Source organism: Cucurbita pepo, chromosome 18 (genome assembly GCF_057944985.1).
Source record: "Cucurbita pepo subsp. pepo isolate OVF chromosome 18, ASM5794498v1, whole genome shotgun sequence".
In the NCBI taxonomy this organism is placed as follows: domain Eukaryota; kingdom Viridiplantae; phylum Streptophyta; class Magnoliopsida; order Cucurbitales; family Cucurbitaceae; genus Cucurbita; species Cucurbita pepo.
The window spans coordinates 4219925-4236992 of record NC_141815.1 but is presented as its reverse complement, the minus strand read 5'-3'; the positions used below and the strand labels follow the sequence as shown (position 1 = coordinate 4236992).

The 17068-nt window shown below is 36.3% G+C and overlaps 1 pseudogene; it reads left to right on the top strand.

Moving 5' to 3' along the window:
- The window catches only part of LOC147787080 (cytochrome P450 CYP72A219-like), a 54055-nt pseudogene extending 38205 nt beyond the window's left edge, over positions 1-15850 (top strand).
- Positions 15851-17068: the final 1218 nt, after the last annotated feature.

Here is a 17068-nt window from a genome sequence, read left to right as displayed (position 1 = left end):
AAATATAAAACTGAAAAAACGAGGACACGTCGGTAATTTTCAAAATTTTGAAAGTATATGAAGATACTATTTATTTTTGAAGTTTAGAGATTTATTAGACACAAATTTTGTAAATATTTGTGGTCCCCTGGTCTAGTGGTTAGGACATTGGACTTTGAATAGAAATTGACAATTCAATTTTGGAACTAAAAGGTAGGTGATAAAATAATGATTATACATTCAATAAAACATAATAAAATAATGATTATACATTCAATAAAACATAACAAATAATGTCAAATATATGGGCATTTGGTCTAGTAGTATAATTCTTGGAATTGCGCCTCTTTAAATCTAGACAAATGATATTATTGTGTTGCGTTCCCATGCAATACCAAACCCAAAATAATATTGCTCTCAAAATCTATTTTGAAAATCATTCCCCTTTTTAAATCTAGACAAATGATATTATTGGGTTGCTTTCCCATGCAATACCAAACCCAAAATAACATTGCTCACAAACTCTATTTTGAAAATCTCTCTGTTTTTTTTTTTTTTTCATAGAATCTTGAGTGACTGTCGCTCAATGCAAAGTTTGCTGCTAAGAAAAGTGCGATTATGACACCTTGCATGCATTATTCAAGTCTAAAATTGGTAGGAATAGAGATCTTATTTGGTGGCACTAAGGGAGCTTCCAGCTAGCGTCTAGTAGTAGGCACATGTAGATTTACAAAGAGACCTGAGAGGCTACTCGAGAGCGAGGGCTTCAACATACCTGTTTTATCAACTCTAAAGCGAGATAGACGAGGGCAGCCTAACCTATCTACAAATAGCGCAATGGATAGATGGAGCCTAGAATAACATATGTACAAATAGCGTGATGGATAGATGGACCCTAGAATAACAGAACATGAGGTTAGGTACACAATGAAACCATAAGTTAACCCCGTGGGGGTGACCTTGCACCTTTAGATTAAGTGTGTTTAGGGGATGAGACTTGATGAGCCCAATGAGACTAAAACCCTTACAACGTCAAACTAGGTGTCTTTAGGGTATAAGACTTGATGAGCCCAATAAAGCTAGAACTGAACCATGACTCCTTATATTTTGCCCGCTCATGGAGCATGATGAGCACATAGTTTGAGAATCCTAATTAGGAGGAGATGAGATGAGAGCTTATAAGTAAGTTACTTACTAAGTATTTTTTATACTCACTTTTGCTATACTTTATTTGTTAGGTGAATCATAGGTCACCGATAGTAAGACCACTTACTTGGTTGGCCTAGGCCAAAGCTACTACGACCCTTTAATGCTAGTTTAACGTTGGTCTCTAAAATTTAATTCTATCTAGGAGTCCAATATCATAAATTAGAATTCTAATATGAGAATTGGCTCACGTAGTTTTGCATAAAATAATTTAAACTAGCTACGTCTAATTATGCATAAATACTTTAAACTTACTCCAAAAATATTGATCTTAAATGCTTCCCAATAATTGAAACTAGAAGCAAAGGTTTGATTGTATCAAATCTAAGCTGAATCAGCCAAAATGCAACCTTGAGCGATAAAAAAGTGTACTCTTCGATTGACTCAAACCGTTCAATTAGGATGATAAAATAACATGGGGGTGGAGCTCCCTTCTATAGTCGATGTCACCCTACCACTTCTCAACTTTAGTAGCAATGTCAGACAAAGTTTCCATCTTTTTGTTCTGTTGGTTATTACAATAATAATGTCATTTAATCAATAAAATAAATAACATGAATTTAAATAAATAATAAAATAAAATATTTTTCTATTCTAGCCTAAGGGCTACAAAAACAAAATATATGTATCTACCCTAGCTTCAGTCTCATGGCCGTCACTACGACGTAGTCATCCGTACATAAATGTTTTACCTTCCTTGAATATTTTTGTTCAAAAAGAGACTAAAAATAATATAACATATTAACAGACTTATTAAAAGAAAAGAAAGAAGGCATACTGTAACGTCCAGTTAGGTTTAATATATATATATATATATATATGTATTAAAATAAAAATAACAAAATAAAAAAAGAAAAAAAAAACTGACCACCTCCTTTAATCTCTCTGTCCATCCCCTAAAATATCTCCTTCATTTAGCATGAATAATTCACCAAAAACAGAAATAGAAAGAAAATATTTTTCTGGAGGAAAAAATGCATATAATGGAGAGAGGGTAGGCAGAAGAGAGAGATGTGATTTGAAAAGGTTAGTATTCATATTTACCTTTTCCTTTCTAAGAAGGATATTAGCAATTATTTAGATCTGAGTTAGAAATTTAGAAATTATCCGTGAATGATCTGAATTAGAAATTACTTGTCCTAACAGAGTACATTAAAATTGGTCCAGGAATAGATAGATAAGAAAGAGAGGAAGATGGGGAAAAGAAAGATCTGGAAGACATGGGAATAGAATTAAACTGCCGAACAAAATTAAACTATTTAGATATAGGAGTAAAATTAAACCCCTTGGAATAAACGGCTTAAAAGAATTATAAAGAATTATAGATAGTAATTAAAAGAATTAGATTTAAATTGCTTAAAATAATAAGATATGGATATAGAATTGAAGGACTCAAAAGAATTAGAGTTCAAAGAAAAAAAACAAAAGAGAGAAGATTTTAGGAAAGAAAAGAAAATTAGAACGGGTTGAAAATAGAAATAGTGTAAACAGAATTAAAATATATGAAATAAGTGAGGGAAGGAAAATGGAAAATATGAGAAATTATTAAATGGAAAATATGAGAAATTATTATATTTGTATATATAGGATATAACATTAAAGGTTGAATTATACAGGCCACTTGAAATATTAATAATATTGACATATTATTAATTTAAGTTTTAAGTTTTATTGTCCTATATAATTTAGAAACAATGAAAACATGGAATTCGATTTTTATTGAGACTGTTTAGAGCCGTATTTCACACGGTTTGTTAGATTATTAATTAAAATGTGAAATACTAACAAAAGGTGACGAACGATGTGATAGGAAGCAAACCTTGGCAACATTTGGTGTAGTTCTAGAGGAACGGGAGCTTACGTTAAATAAATTAGGGAATACTTCGGCTAAGGCCAACCAGGTAAGTGGCCTTACTATAGGATAGGCTAAAAATTGTATGAGTTACGATGTTGTATGAACTATGTCGTACGATGCGGTATATGAGTTATGATGATGTATGACTTATGATGATGTGTGGGTTATGATACCTGATGATGTGCTCAGTATATATATATTTTGATGAATGTCGTACTTGATATGTTTGATACACTTTGTGGCAATATGATGAGTATGATGATTGCGTGACGTTTACCTTAATATGATGATGTTTTCTATATTGAGCATGTCATATGATGATGAGTGCCATATTGCATCATGTCGTTAGATCGACATAGGACACAACCCTAAGAGCGTGAAAATTATATTAATATAAATATCCATGAGTATGTGTTACCTAGAGTAACAAAGAGATGAGACTAGAGGGTTGTGTCAGAAGAGACATTATGATGAATTTAGAGGGACCTCATGCATATTGTATGTTCATAAGCATAGGGCGACTTCCCCTAGAGATGATGAGTGCGGACGCGCACCGTATGATGAGCGCGTATGCGCACAGGTGCGAAAGCACACAGATGAGGGTGTTCATGAGGTGCATGACACTATGGGGTTCCGCTGACCTCCGGACGTCGCTACAGATTAGCTTGACTAGAGGGTCCAGGGGGTGTGCGAGCCCCCTGGGGATTCACACTCGCACGTGTGAGTCGTGTGTAGGGAAGTACTACACATCCAATTTGTCCGAGACTGGAGGCCACCCCTAAGATGATTAGAGATAGGTCCCTAAATCATGATTGCATGTGTTTGCATTTGCATGGCCCCTATAGTGGGGCCACTTACTGAGTATTCTTTGAAATACTCAGGCCGTGTGCCACATCGTTTTTCAGGTAAAGGGCAAGGCGCACTTGTACGGAGGACGGCGGCATCGCGAGCAGAGACTGTGGCACGTGCATAGGGTAGATTCTTATTTAAATTTCTAGTCTTAAGTTAGATTAGGTTGTTTTGCATTTTATTGTTTTAAATTATTTTGTATTTGTTTTTGTTTTCTCTAAATTTCAGTATTTCATATTTAAACACGTAAGACCATGGCTGTGTTTTCCAGAGAAGAAGTTGTTTTAAACGTTTTTTTTTTTTTTTTTGAAGTTTACGTTATCAATTATGTTCATGTAAGAGGTATATTTCCGCATTATAGATGAGCATGAGACGTTAGTAGCGACTCTGAGTGTGTGGAAATTTAGGGTCGTTATACATACACGAGATTTCGACAAACAAATTTAATTCATGGAAAGAAATTTAATTTGTATACTTTATTTCTTTCAATATGCACAAGTGACTCGAATCGCTTATTCTCAACAAGTTATTTTGCAAGTTGGGTGTAATAGCCCAAAAATAAATAAAGAAATAAATAAATAAAAATAATTATAAAAAATAGTTAAAATAATAATAATAATTAATCAATTAATTAATTAAAATTTAAATTTAAATTTTTTAAAAAAATATTTACCCTCTTCTCTCAACTAAACCTCTCATCCCTTCCCACAATTATCTCTCCTCAACCGGCCGAAACAAAAAAACAACAGAAAAACAACAGTCAGATTTGAGGAGAAGTAAAATGGGCTTTCAACATATTGCAGATTTAGAGATTTTTATCTGTTATTACGGTAGATTCTTATTTCAGATTTACTTTTCTTTTATAGTTATGGTTATAAGAAATTAATTTAGGATCAAATCTTCTTTGATTTTTTAACCGGTCCTGTAATAATCCGATCCCATATCCAATTGATTAGATTTTTGTTACCATTTTAAGTTATATGAAATAAGTTATAAAGTTAGATTCAATAAAATTTTGGTTGGTAGATCTATAAACTAGAAGATCGTAGTCAAACAATCAACTTACAATTGTACTTACAATTGACCACTAATATCTGTTTACACAATTGAAAAACCTATTAGATTCAATAAAATTTTGGTTGGCAGGTCTATAAACTAGAAGATCGTAGCCAAACAATCAACTTACAATTGTACTTACAGTTGGCCAGTAATATCTGTTTACACAATTGAAAAACCTATTTACAGAATGTATTTACAAAATGAAAATAATTAGAGAGAGAGAGGGAGATTGAGGAAAGATTGGTTGAACAGTATTTAACAATCAAACAGGAAATATTAAAGGGTAGTGAGCTCCTTTAAATTTTGTCTAACACGAAATATCAGAATTATACGATGGCCAATGTAAATTAGAGAAATAATTTTACAGAGTTCAAACTTGAAACTGATGTCATGAGCTCATATAGGTTGACTCGGATTTCAAAGGACGGAACTTTCATTAGAGATATATTTGTGACAATGACTTAAGCTAGCCAGGTAAGTGACCTTACTATCGGCATGGTTATATTTGATGTTGACACGTGCCCTGTAGTTCTGCACGTGTCATATATATTGATATGTGTAAATTGTGTGTGGATCGATATGCTTCCTATATGTTATGTTATGTTATGTTATGTTATAATATGTGGTTTGTATGATAATAATTATAGTACGATGTGCTCAAGAGTATGTTTGAGATAGGATACGAGAAGGATGCACAAAACGAAATGTAACGATAGGAGTAAGATACGTTCATGAAACGTTAAGGTTAGGTTACATACCGGAGTGCTATGGATAGGAGAGATTGATGAAAGAATACGGTTAGGTTATGGGTAGAAAGGGATAGGTTTGTGACAGATTGATAGAACGATAGCGTTAGGGTACGTTCTTGTGACGATATGACTAAGGTACGTTACGTAATGATATGTCTGTGATAGGTGGAAGAACGTTAAGGCTATGGTAAGTTAGAGAACGATATGACTATGAAATGTTTACGTTATGACTTGTTTATGATATGATACATTGTATGCTAGATTATTGTGCTGAAGTACGTAGTTATGTGAACGTGAATGTATGCTATGTATACTTTTAGTCTGATGTTATGTGTAATACATGTAACGATACGAGGTCCTTGAATGATTATGACATGTTTGTATGAAATATGTGATTGCGAACAGCATGTATTGTATGACATGAAACACGGTAAACTGTCTGGAACCATAACCCCGATAGAAATGTGTATGAAATGTCAAATGAAAATGAGAATGACATGAAGCCTGGAATGTGACAGGGGGTTATGGTCATTAAAGATAAATGTAGAAATAGGGGGACCTCATGCATTATGTGTGTTCATGCATATGGGGGGATACCCCCATCCCATCACGAGTGTACGGACGCGTACATTCAATGGTAGGACAACGATCGTTATGCATTACATAGTGCTGCCGTGACGGTTCTAGTTTTAACGGGTCCCGGCATAAGGGGCTCCAGAGTATGCCCAGCGGTGTGCGAACTAGCTGGTGAGCCCATACTCGCACGTATGGGCTATGTGTAGAGTATATGGTACACGTCCACGATTATCCGTTAGGACAACACCGTAGGAAAAACGAAACGAAACGAAAGATAGGTCCCATCATTTCATTGCATGTGATTGTTGCATTTAACCTCAATAGTGGGGTCACTTAATGAGTATTTCTTTAAATACTCAAGCCATGTGCTACTACATTTTTCAGGTTAAGGCAAGGCATTCATGTACGGCTGACGACGACATCGCAACTCGAGATCATGGCACATGCATAGGATAGTGGTATTTATTTTCTTAGACTTAGGATAGAATAGGATGTTTTAAACTTAAACGCTTATTTATTTTATTTCTGGTCTTTTGTTGTGTCGATTTAAAGATTTTTTCGAAACACGCAAGTCCATGGCTGTGTTTTAAGTTAAATGTTATGTTTTATGGAATTTAAATGAAGTCTTCCGCATTCAATGTTTATGGTACGTATATATTAGCGACCTTAAATTAAGTAGAAAATTTTGGGTCATTACATTGGGTATGCTAGCTTGTTTTGTGCGCTTCTCGAATCACTTATTCTCAACAAACTTGACTTAGTTGATTTTGTACGTTGGGTATGCTAGCTTGTTTTGTGCGCTTCAAATGTCATCTACTTATTTGAATGTCTTTGAATATTATGACTCAATGTTATTAACTATCCGTACTTCATTAGATGGTCATGCAAACAAGTGGTATTATTCACAATTTTTCATTATTTTTAATTTTCAATTCTAATTTAGGACACTTGTCAATTTAACTTCAATAATTTATAATTTTATTACCAATGTGATAAATATTTGCAATATGTGACGAGTCAACGGTTCTCATTCAACCTAACACATTAAAAGAAAAAAAACACAAGTAATATCATGCTGTTGATAATATAATATAATAGAAATATATACATTTTTAAATGTATAATAGGTAAGTTTTGTACCTTAACGATCAACCATTGTCTCTTCTGGCTCTGATAGTCTACGTTCGAATCCAAGGGCACATGATTTTCCTTCCAATTATGTCATCGTGACATATGGCGCAATCGACAGGGTCATAGCTCACAGGTTATCTAAAGGACATTTGGTCGGTTGGTTGCTGATCTTGGATCAGGTCATCGTGGGTCTGCGCTCGCCAACAAAACGCCGACACGTGTAGCCTAGCTGCAGCTCCTCACCAGTTAGCTGACACACGTTTCCGTCAATGCTCGAGTATTGAATCTAGTGATTGTGTGCTTGAAATAGCTCAGTTGGTTAGAATTTGTGGCTCTTAACCACATGGGTGGTGTAACGGGTCAGATAAAAAAAAAACGATCGTCAGTAGGACCGAAAACTCCAGCGAATGCCGGAGTTTTCGTTTGCACACGACCCACAAAGACCGCCCGACATCGGGGTCACCACGGAAACCAAACCCGACCTTCAGCCACCTCCAAGACACCTGCAGAGAGGAAAAATAGTGAGAAAACGAGAAAGACAGTAAGAAAATCCGACGAAACTCTGGCAAAGCCAAAACCTACGAAATCGACGTCGAAACCTCCGTTTTACGCAACGAAAGTAATCCCAAAGACTTTTACACACACCAGGGGTAGATCTACACAAGTCCTACCTGTTGTACACCGTCGAGCAAGGGAGACAGAACGTTGGATTTTCGAACCCTCTCAGATCCGGGAGTGTTAGGCCTTTACGAACCAAACAAATACCAAAAACGGAATTAGGGGGAGAAGGAGACTCGGAAACAGAGAAAAAATGAGGGAAAAAGGACGTCGAAATGACATTACCGAGGTGAGAGAGACGTCATCGGAAAACTTCGGGTAACCGAGCGAAGAAGATGAAGTCTGACCCGAGGGCCAAACTCAACAACCCGAACTGAGTCCAACCCACTCCAGTCCAAACCTCGGCCGACGACACTCCCGCGGCCCAATTGCCTCAGCCCAAACCAGAAAGCTCAATTATGGCCTAACCCATAATCCACGACCCGAGAACAAAAACCCCAGCCGACCCGAGACCCGCAAGCCCAATCCAACACCCGACGCTTACAGCCCAGCCCACCTGCAGATGTTACCTTTCAGTATAGGCCTGGTCAATCACTCGCGGTCAGCCCAGACCCGCGACTGCAACCGAAAACCCGCACGCTCGACCCGCGACCGCTACACACGTGTCGCCCTCTAGGTATGCCACATGGCACATCTGCAGCGCGACACCCCTCGGCTCCAGCGGCTTAATCGGCTCGGTGGTGGCTTCTTGGCTCCGGCGGCTTATTTGGCTCGTGAACCCTGTTTCCGACCTATTTTGCCACCGTTCTGACCCTCCTGGACCTAGTTTTGACCCCATTTAAGGTAAAATAGATCATTTTAAGGTCGTATTTCACAAATTCAAGTTGGAAATTATTTATGTTTGTGAAATACTAACGAAGTTGTCGAATGACCCAATAGGAACCAACCACCAACGGAAGCGTAGGACGTATATGAGGAGCTAGGAGCTTACGTTTATATTTTAGGGAGTACTTCGGTTAAGGCCTACCAAGTAACTGGCTCACCCGTTGTAGGTTACGCGTTGTTTGTTGTATGTTGGCACGTGCCCGTGGATTCGCACGTGATGTTAAATTGTATGCTAGACTGTTGTGCTTAAGTACGTAATTTTGTGAATGTGAATGTATGCTGTTTAGAATGATGTGATATGTAGTGCTTATGACGTTTATGTGATTCTTAAATGATTATGACATGATTGTATGAGATATTTGAATGTAGACAGCATGAAATGTATGACATGAAATACGATAAATTTCTTGAAATATAACCCCATTAGGAATATGTATGATACGTAGACTGAGAGTGAGAAATGACATGTTAAGCATGAAAAATGATAGTGGGGTTATATTCATTAATGATATAGTAGAAATATTGGGGACCTCATGCATTATGTGTGCTCATCCATCTGGGGAGATACCCATATTCCATCACGAGGGTACGGACGCGTACATCCAATGGTAGGACAACGATCGTTATATTTTGCATAGCGCTGCCTTGACGGTTACTAGTAATAACGGGTGTCCGGTCTAAGGAGCTCCCAGTGTATGCTCGCCTGACAGAAAGTGGCCCAGCGGTGTGCGAACTAGCTGGTGAGCCCATACTCGCACGTATGGGCTGTGTGTAGAGTATATGGTACACGTCCAAATTTACCCATTAGAACAGCACCGTAGGAAGATAGATTGAAAGATAGGTCCCATCATCTCATTGCATGTGATTGTTGCATAACCCCGATAGGGGGTCACTTACTGAGTATTCTAGAAATACTCAAGCCTCGTGCTACTATACTTTTCAGATAAAGGCAAGGCACCCATGTGAGATCGACGGCGGCATCGCACACCCCGAGACTGTAGCACATGCATAGGATAGTTGTTTTTCATTTCGTAGAATAGGTTAGTTTAGGTTGAATTCCCGTTTGCATCATTAGTATAGGTTAGAATAGGTTGAATTGTAATCGCATAATAAACCATAGGGTGGTATAAGAAAGTTGTTTCAGTGTTGTTCTTTTCCCTTTCTTTCCCTTGTATTCGTTTTTCATGAGGTAATAAAAGGCCAGCGTAAGGCGCATTAAGAGCCCACTTAATGTAAATTCCGCATTTCAAGATATAGTAATGACCTTAGATTAAATAGATAAAATTTACGGTCGTTGCGGGTGGAGGTTTAAACCCTCCTTCTAATGTTTTCTTCGGGCACTTATCTTCACATTATTCCTCCATATCCTTCAAACCATTTCTCTAGGACCAACCATTACTCTTTTTTACCCACCCACCGAGACACTCACCCTTACATCTTTTATAGCACCTCTCTTCTTCCTTTATTTATTGAGACCCTCAACCTAACACCTCTACCATTCGGGTCAAAAGTTATCGTTCAACATAACACAATAAATAAAAATAAAGAAATTGAAAAAAAAAAAATACTGTAAAAGTTTATACCATAGTGAAATTTATGGGGGTGGAAAAGCACTTATTATATATATATATATATATAAATAAAGAATAATTTTTATTTTTCATTATTCAAAAAATGTAAAAATTATTTTTAGGCAACAATGTAATATAATATTCTACTCACGTCATTTCTAAAAATTTAGATTTTATTTATTACAATGTAACCCAAATTCTAAAAGAAAAAAAATAATATTAACGTAATCATTTATATATGTATATAATACAATAAACATAAATGTATAATGAATTAGTTTTGTACCTTATCGAACAACGATTGAACATTAGAAACATTGATATATAATTTTTATCTTCATTTTCGTGTTTTTTTTTTCCTTCTATCACATGTTCAAATTCTTTCTTTTTGACTCCTTAAAAATAATTATTTTTTCCAAAAATAAAAATTTTACATTTTTTAAAATTGGGCGTTACACATATCTCCCCCTAGAACTCATTCTTGACTAAAATTTAAAGTTCAGTTCAATCGATTTGCTTCAAGTGCATGAGCAAGTTATAATTTATTTAAAAAATATTTGTTGTAAATAAGAAACGAGCTCTGTGGATTTCAAAGGACGAAATCGAACTTTAATTAAAGATATATTCGTGACAACGCTTAAGCTAGCCAAGTAAGTGACCTTACTATCAGCATGGTTATATTTTGATGTTGATACGTGCCCTGTGGTTCGGCACGTGTCATATATATTGATATGTGTGAATCGTCTGTGGATCGATATGCTTCCTATATGTTATGTTATGTTATAATATGTGAATTGTATGATAATAGTTACTGTATGATGTGTTCAAGGATATGTTTGAGATAGGATACAAGAAGGATGCACAAAACGAAATGTAACGATAGGAGTAAAATACGTTCACGAAACGTTAAGGTTAGGTTACATACCGGAGTGATATGGATAAGAGAGATTGATGGAAGAATATGGTTAGGTTACGGGTAGAAAGGGATAGGTTTGTGATAGATTGATAGAATGATAGCGTTAGGTTAAGTTATTGTGATGATATGACTAAGGTACGTTCACGTAATGATATGTCTGTGATAGGTATAAGAACGTTAAGGCTATGATAAGTTAGAGAATGATATGACTATGAAGTGTTTACGTTATTACTTGTTTATGATATAATACATTGTGATGCAATATGTCATGGTATGATGTGTATATGGTGAAATATTATGTTAAAAGCATAGAACGTTATGTTAGGTCTCTTAAATTGTGTGTATATAGCATGATATGAATGACATGAAATTACGATAAATGACATGAAATATAACCTCGTTAGAATTATGTATGATTTGAGAACGGAAGAATGAGAAACGATATGATATGAATGATGAACGATATCTAAAATGATATGAAAAATGATATGATATGTACTTAATGCTAGCGGGGTTGTATTAAAGGATAATGAAATTGTAGAAGTAGTGGGGACCTCATGCATTATGTGTGTTCATGCATCTGGGGGGATACCCCTATCCCATCACGAGGGTACGAACACGTACATCCAATGGCAGGACAATGATCGTTATGCTTTGCATAGCGCTGTCGTGACGGTTACTAGTTCTAACGGGTCCCGGCATAAGGAGCTCCCAGAGTATGCCCACCGGATAAGGAAAGTGGCCCAGCGGTGTGCGAACTAGCTGGTGAGCCCATACTCGCACGTATGGGCTGTGTGAAGAGTATATGGTACACATCGAAGATTACCCGTTAGGATAGCACTGTAGGGAAAACGAAATGAAACGAAACGAAAGCTAGGTACCATCATTTCATTGCATGTGATTGTTGCATTTAACCCCAATAGTGGAGTCACTTACTGAGTATTTCTTTAAATACTCAAGCCATGTGCTACTACATTTTTCAGGTTAGGGCAAGGCATTCCTGTACGGCTGACGACGGCATCACAACTCGAGATCATAGCACATGCATAGGATAGTGGTATTTATTTTCTTAGACTTAGGCTAGAATAGGATGTTTTAAACTTAACGCTTATTTATTTTATTTCGGGTCTTTTGTTGTGTCATTTTAAAGATGTTTTCGAAACACGTAAGTCCATGGCTGTGTCTTAAGTTAAAGGTTATGTTTTATGGAATATAAATGAAATCTTCCGCATTCAATGTTCATGGTACGTATACAATAGCGACCTTAAATTAAGTAGAAAATTTTGGATCGTTACACGTACTATTCATTATGATCAGATCATACTGTCTTGATAGATTTACCAAAATGGATTTAACTTTAGTCTCATTTTTCTTGAACTTTTCAAAAAAAAAAAAAAAAAAATAGAGTAAGTTACATTTGATAAGGATACTTATATATTGAATAATCATGAATCTGATTGATAAAATATTAACAATATTCTTTGACTTATGCAACTTTTGCATTGCATAAGCCCAAAACGTTCTTTGGTCTTGCAGCCTTATTCAATAAAAGCCCAATGATTATCCTGCATGAAAAGTGAGATCTATAGACATGTAAAGTAATTAACTCCAATGTTTACAGAATTATCTTTTATTAGTCTTTTCATTGTATTCAATTTGACATTAATCAAATTAACTAGCAAAGACAAGTATCATCTTTTGGAGAAAACAATGTCTTTTTATTCTTGATTCTCTAATCATGAATATCTCAATGTTTCGTAGCATAACACATACTAATTGTACTTAATTTGAGCCGAACATATTTTCAAATAATTTTAAAAATATAAACAAATATTTCAAAGTAATTCATACTATATTAACTAAAGTTTGAGAAATTGAATTTCTCTCATGGTTATTAAAAACACCATATTCAGCATTTAGTAACAATTTTTACTTAACGACATCTCAATGTCTTCCACTACACCCACTGGTATTAATTTCCTAATGTCAACTAGTAGAATCTAGTCTATCTCATCAAGTATTTTTCAAGAATTACATATACATGGAATGAAGAACAAATCTTGATAGTAGATCTTATATAAACTATCCAGTGTGTCACTTAGTCTCCACCAAAAATCTAGTAAATCAAATTTGCTATCATTTAGATTTTTCTTTCCAAAGAGTAATTTCGAAAATTTCTCTCTCGAGGCTGATTAGGAACTATTTCCTATCATAGCTTTTTAGTCATAAGATTTTTCTTTAATTTTTGTAATACTTAATTTCGAGATCATTTAGATAACTATCTAAATTTAGCTTTTATTGACTTAAACATCTCACGTGTTTTTGTCATTTTCTTATCTTCTAGTCATGACATCCAACATGTCAACTAGAAGACATGAACAAAGCTTTCTCATCACCTTTGATTCACCAATCATATGCTCTTCGAATAATTCGATTCACATTAACAATAGGTCTTGAGAACATTTCTCAATAAAGACAAAATATATATATATATATATATATATATATATATATATTACCATCATATAGTGCTAATATTATTTTTTACAAGTATTAAAATTTTCTCAATCTCACATATGAGTAATGAAAATTAAACAAGAGAGAGAATTTAAACATAATATTTGAAATATATAAAATATTATTTAATTACAAACAATCAATTATCCATTCAATTTCAACATAGAAAACAAACAATTTTATAAAATGAACTCTATAAACCATTTCTAATGCAATGGTACTTTAGTGATTTAGAACAATAGAACAAGTACTGCCCTAGGGTAGGTCAAGTGTTCCTTCAGTAAACTAAGACAATCTAAACCAAACATTATACCAGAATAACTCTTATTCTTATAATATTTACTTACCATTAGTTCGATCAAGAACATTATTAACAACCTTAATGATCTCTTCGTAAATGTTACCCACCATTTTAGATCTTGTAATTTTATCCCAACAAGTGCCGCCGTAGGGTAGGTCAAGTATTGAAAATAAAATTACAATCTTATCCTTTCGAAGAGTTCACTCTGATATTGGCCCATGCAAACACCTTCCGTAGGGGGACGGTCCAAAAGTCGCCACGAGTTCCAGCATGGATCTCACGTTATGAACCAATGATGGAGACCATAGGAAATGTTGACACATTTCCTTCTCCCATTTACTATAAATACTTTCTTAAGATATTCACCTTGGTGTTGACTCATGCAAACACCTTTCGTAGGGGGACGGTCCAAATGCCGCCACGAGGCCCCGCATGAATCTCACGGTGGGAATCAATAATAGAGAACGTAGGATATCTTGACATGTGTCCTTAATATCTTGATATCTTGACAAACGTCCTTCTCCCACTAAGTATTTTGAGAGAGTTTTCTATTACTCAGAAAAATAGGCTAATCTCATTTATCTAAGTTTCCAATCTACCCTTTCATAACCCTTATGTTGGTTGGATTGTTTTAATGTGAATTACCAAATTTTTGAACTATTAAAAACTAATCACATTATGAGCCTACTTAATGAAATTAAATAAAATTTGACTAATTCAACTCCCAGGCTTAATTCTCATGTAACGACCCAAATATTTTTCCTATTTAATCTAAGGTCATTACTATACCTTGAAATGCAGAATATACATTAATTGGGCCCTATTCATAAATGCGACTCATTCTCGCCTTTTATTACCTCGTGAAAAAGAAAACGATTAAAAGGAAAAAGAACAGAACATTTTTCGGACTATTACATTACCTACCCCTAAAAAGAACTTTCGTCCTCAAAGTCTCGAACTCGTGGATCAACTCGGGATATTTTTTCTTTATTTCCTCCTCTCGTTCCCACGTAGCTTCCTCGACTTGGTGGTTACGCCACAATACCTTAACGAAACCTATACTCCTATTACGTAAGGCTTTCACTCCTCGGGCTAGAATTTTAATCGGTTTCTCCTGGTAACTTAAATTTTCCTTGATTTCGAGAGGTTTGTAGTCTATTACGTGTGTCGGGTCTGCAATATATTTCCTTAACATGGACACATGAAATACATCGTGTACGCTTGAAAGTGAAGGTGGTAAAGCTAGTTTGTAAGCTACCGAACCTACTCTTTCTAAAATTTCGAACGGTCTAATGAATCGGGGGCTGAGCTTCCTCTTGCGTCCGAATCTTAGAATACCTTTCATGGGAGCTACTTTTAGGAACACTAGGTCCCCCCTTCGAACTCTAAATTCCTACGCCTAACGTCGGCGTCGCTCTTTTGCCTTCTCTGTGCGGTACGCATTCTTACTCTAATTTTCTGTATTGCCTCGCTGGTGACGCGGACCAGCTCGAGTCCTACCAGTTCTCGTTCTTCTACTTCGTCCCAGCACAATGGGGATCTACATCGTTTTCCATACAACGCTTCAAAGGGTGTCATCCCGATTGTTGCTTGGAAGTTGTTATTGTAAGAGAATTTCATTAAGTGCAGTTTGGTGTCCCAACTCCCTGTGAAATCCATAATGCATGCCCGAAGCATGTCTTCCAGAATTTGGTTTAATCGTTCATTTTGGCCATTCGTTTGTCTTCATTTGAAAGGCTGTTTTCGGTATGTCTTCATTTTTAATCTTAATTTGATGGTATCCTGATCGAAGATCTATTTTAGAAAACACTGTCGCCCCACGTAGTTGGTCAAATAGGTCCTCAATACAGGGTAACGGGTATTTGTTCTTTACCGTCCTCTTGTTTAATTCCTTATGATCAATGCATAAACGCATTGAGCCGTCTTTCTTTTTAACAAACAACACTGGCGCACCCCAAGGGGACACACTAGGTCGAATGAAGCCCTGCAGGTCTTGCAGTTGTGTTTTATGTTCTTTCAGTTCTGCTGGTGCCATGCGGTACGGGGCCTTTGTTGGATTTCGATAATCAGCCAGGGAAATCCCTTCTTATCGGTGAGAGGAAATCTTCAACAAGAGGTTGTTGGAAGAAAAAATAAAATGCGTAAAAATAACAAAGAGAGAGAAGCTGAAATTTTGACTGCGCTTAAAATCAGGTTATTTAATATTCTAAACAGATTTCCTATTTAAATATAAATTATCCTAAAAATGCCTGGAGAGTGGCCAACTAAATCTGTGCCACTACCTACAAAATTGTCATCTAAAAGTTTGGTGATCCATTCGACGTGTTTGTCAAATGGTCAAACGGAGTTATTCTGAAATCGTGTGAATCTAAATAAGGAAAAATGAAGAACTCAGGTTTTATCTAACAATCTCCTCCTAAAACCTGCGGTATATCTACCTTATTTTGTTTGAACTCCAATTTGAGTCCTATGGCTCGGTGTCCCTAGCGGCATGTCCTCTAGACTCCACGTCTTGTTCGGCCGCCTCTTCTTCGAGTTGGCGTGCCGTCAGTCCAGGTGGTTCACCTCTTCCTAATAGGTCTTCCATCTTCCGGTACCTGGCCGAGAGGTTGACTGGTTGTTCGGTGTCCCTAGCGGCATGTCCTCCAGACTCCACGTCTTGTTCTGCCGCCTCTTCTTCGAGTTGGCGCGCCGCTAGTCCAGGTGGTTCACATCTTCCTAATAGGTCTTCCATCTTCCGGTACCTGGCCGAGAGGTTGACTGGTTGCTCTATCTCTAGCTTTAGGATGTAAAGGCGGTTTGCCGTGCACCGAACTTGCGTGAGCAACTGTCGTCGATCATCGCGGATCTTAAGTAGCCTGCACTTGATGGAAATGTGGCAGTCGGCCTTATCGAGTTGACCCAGGCTCACAATAT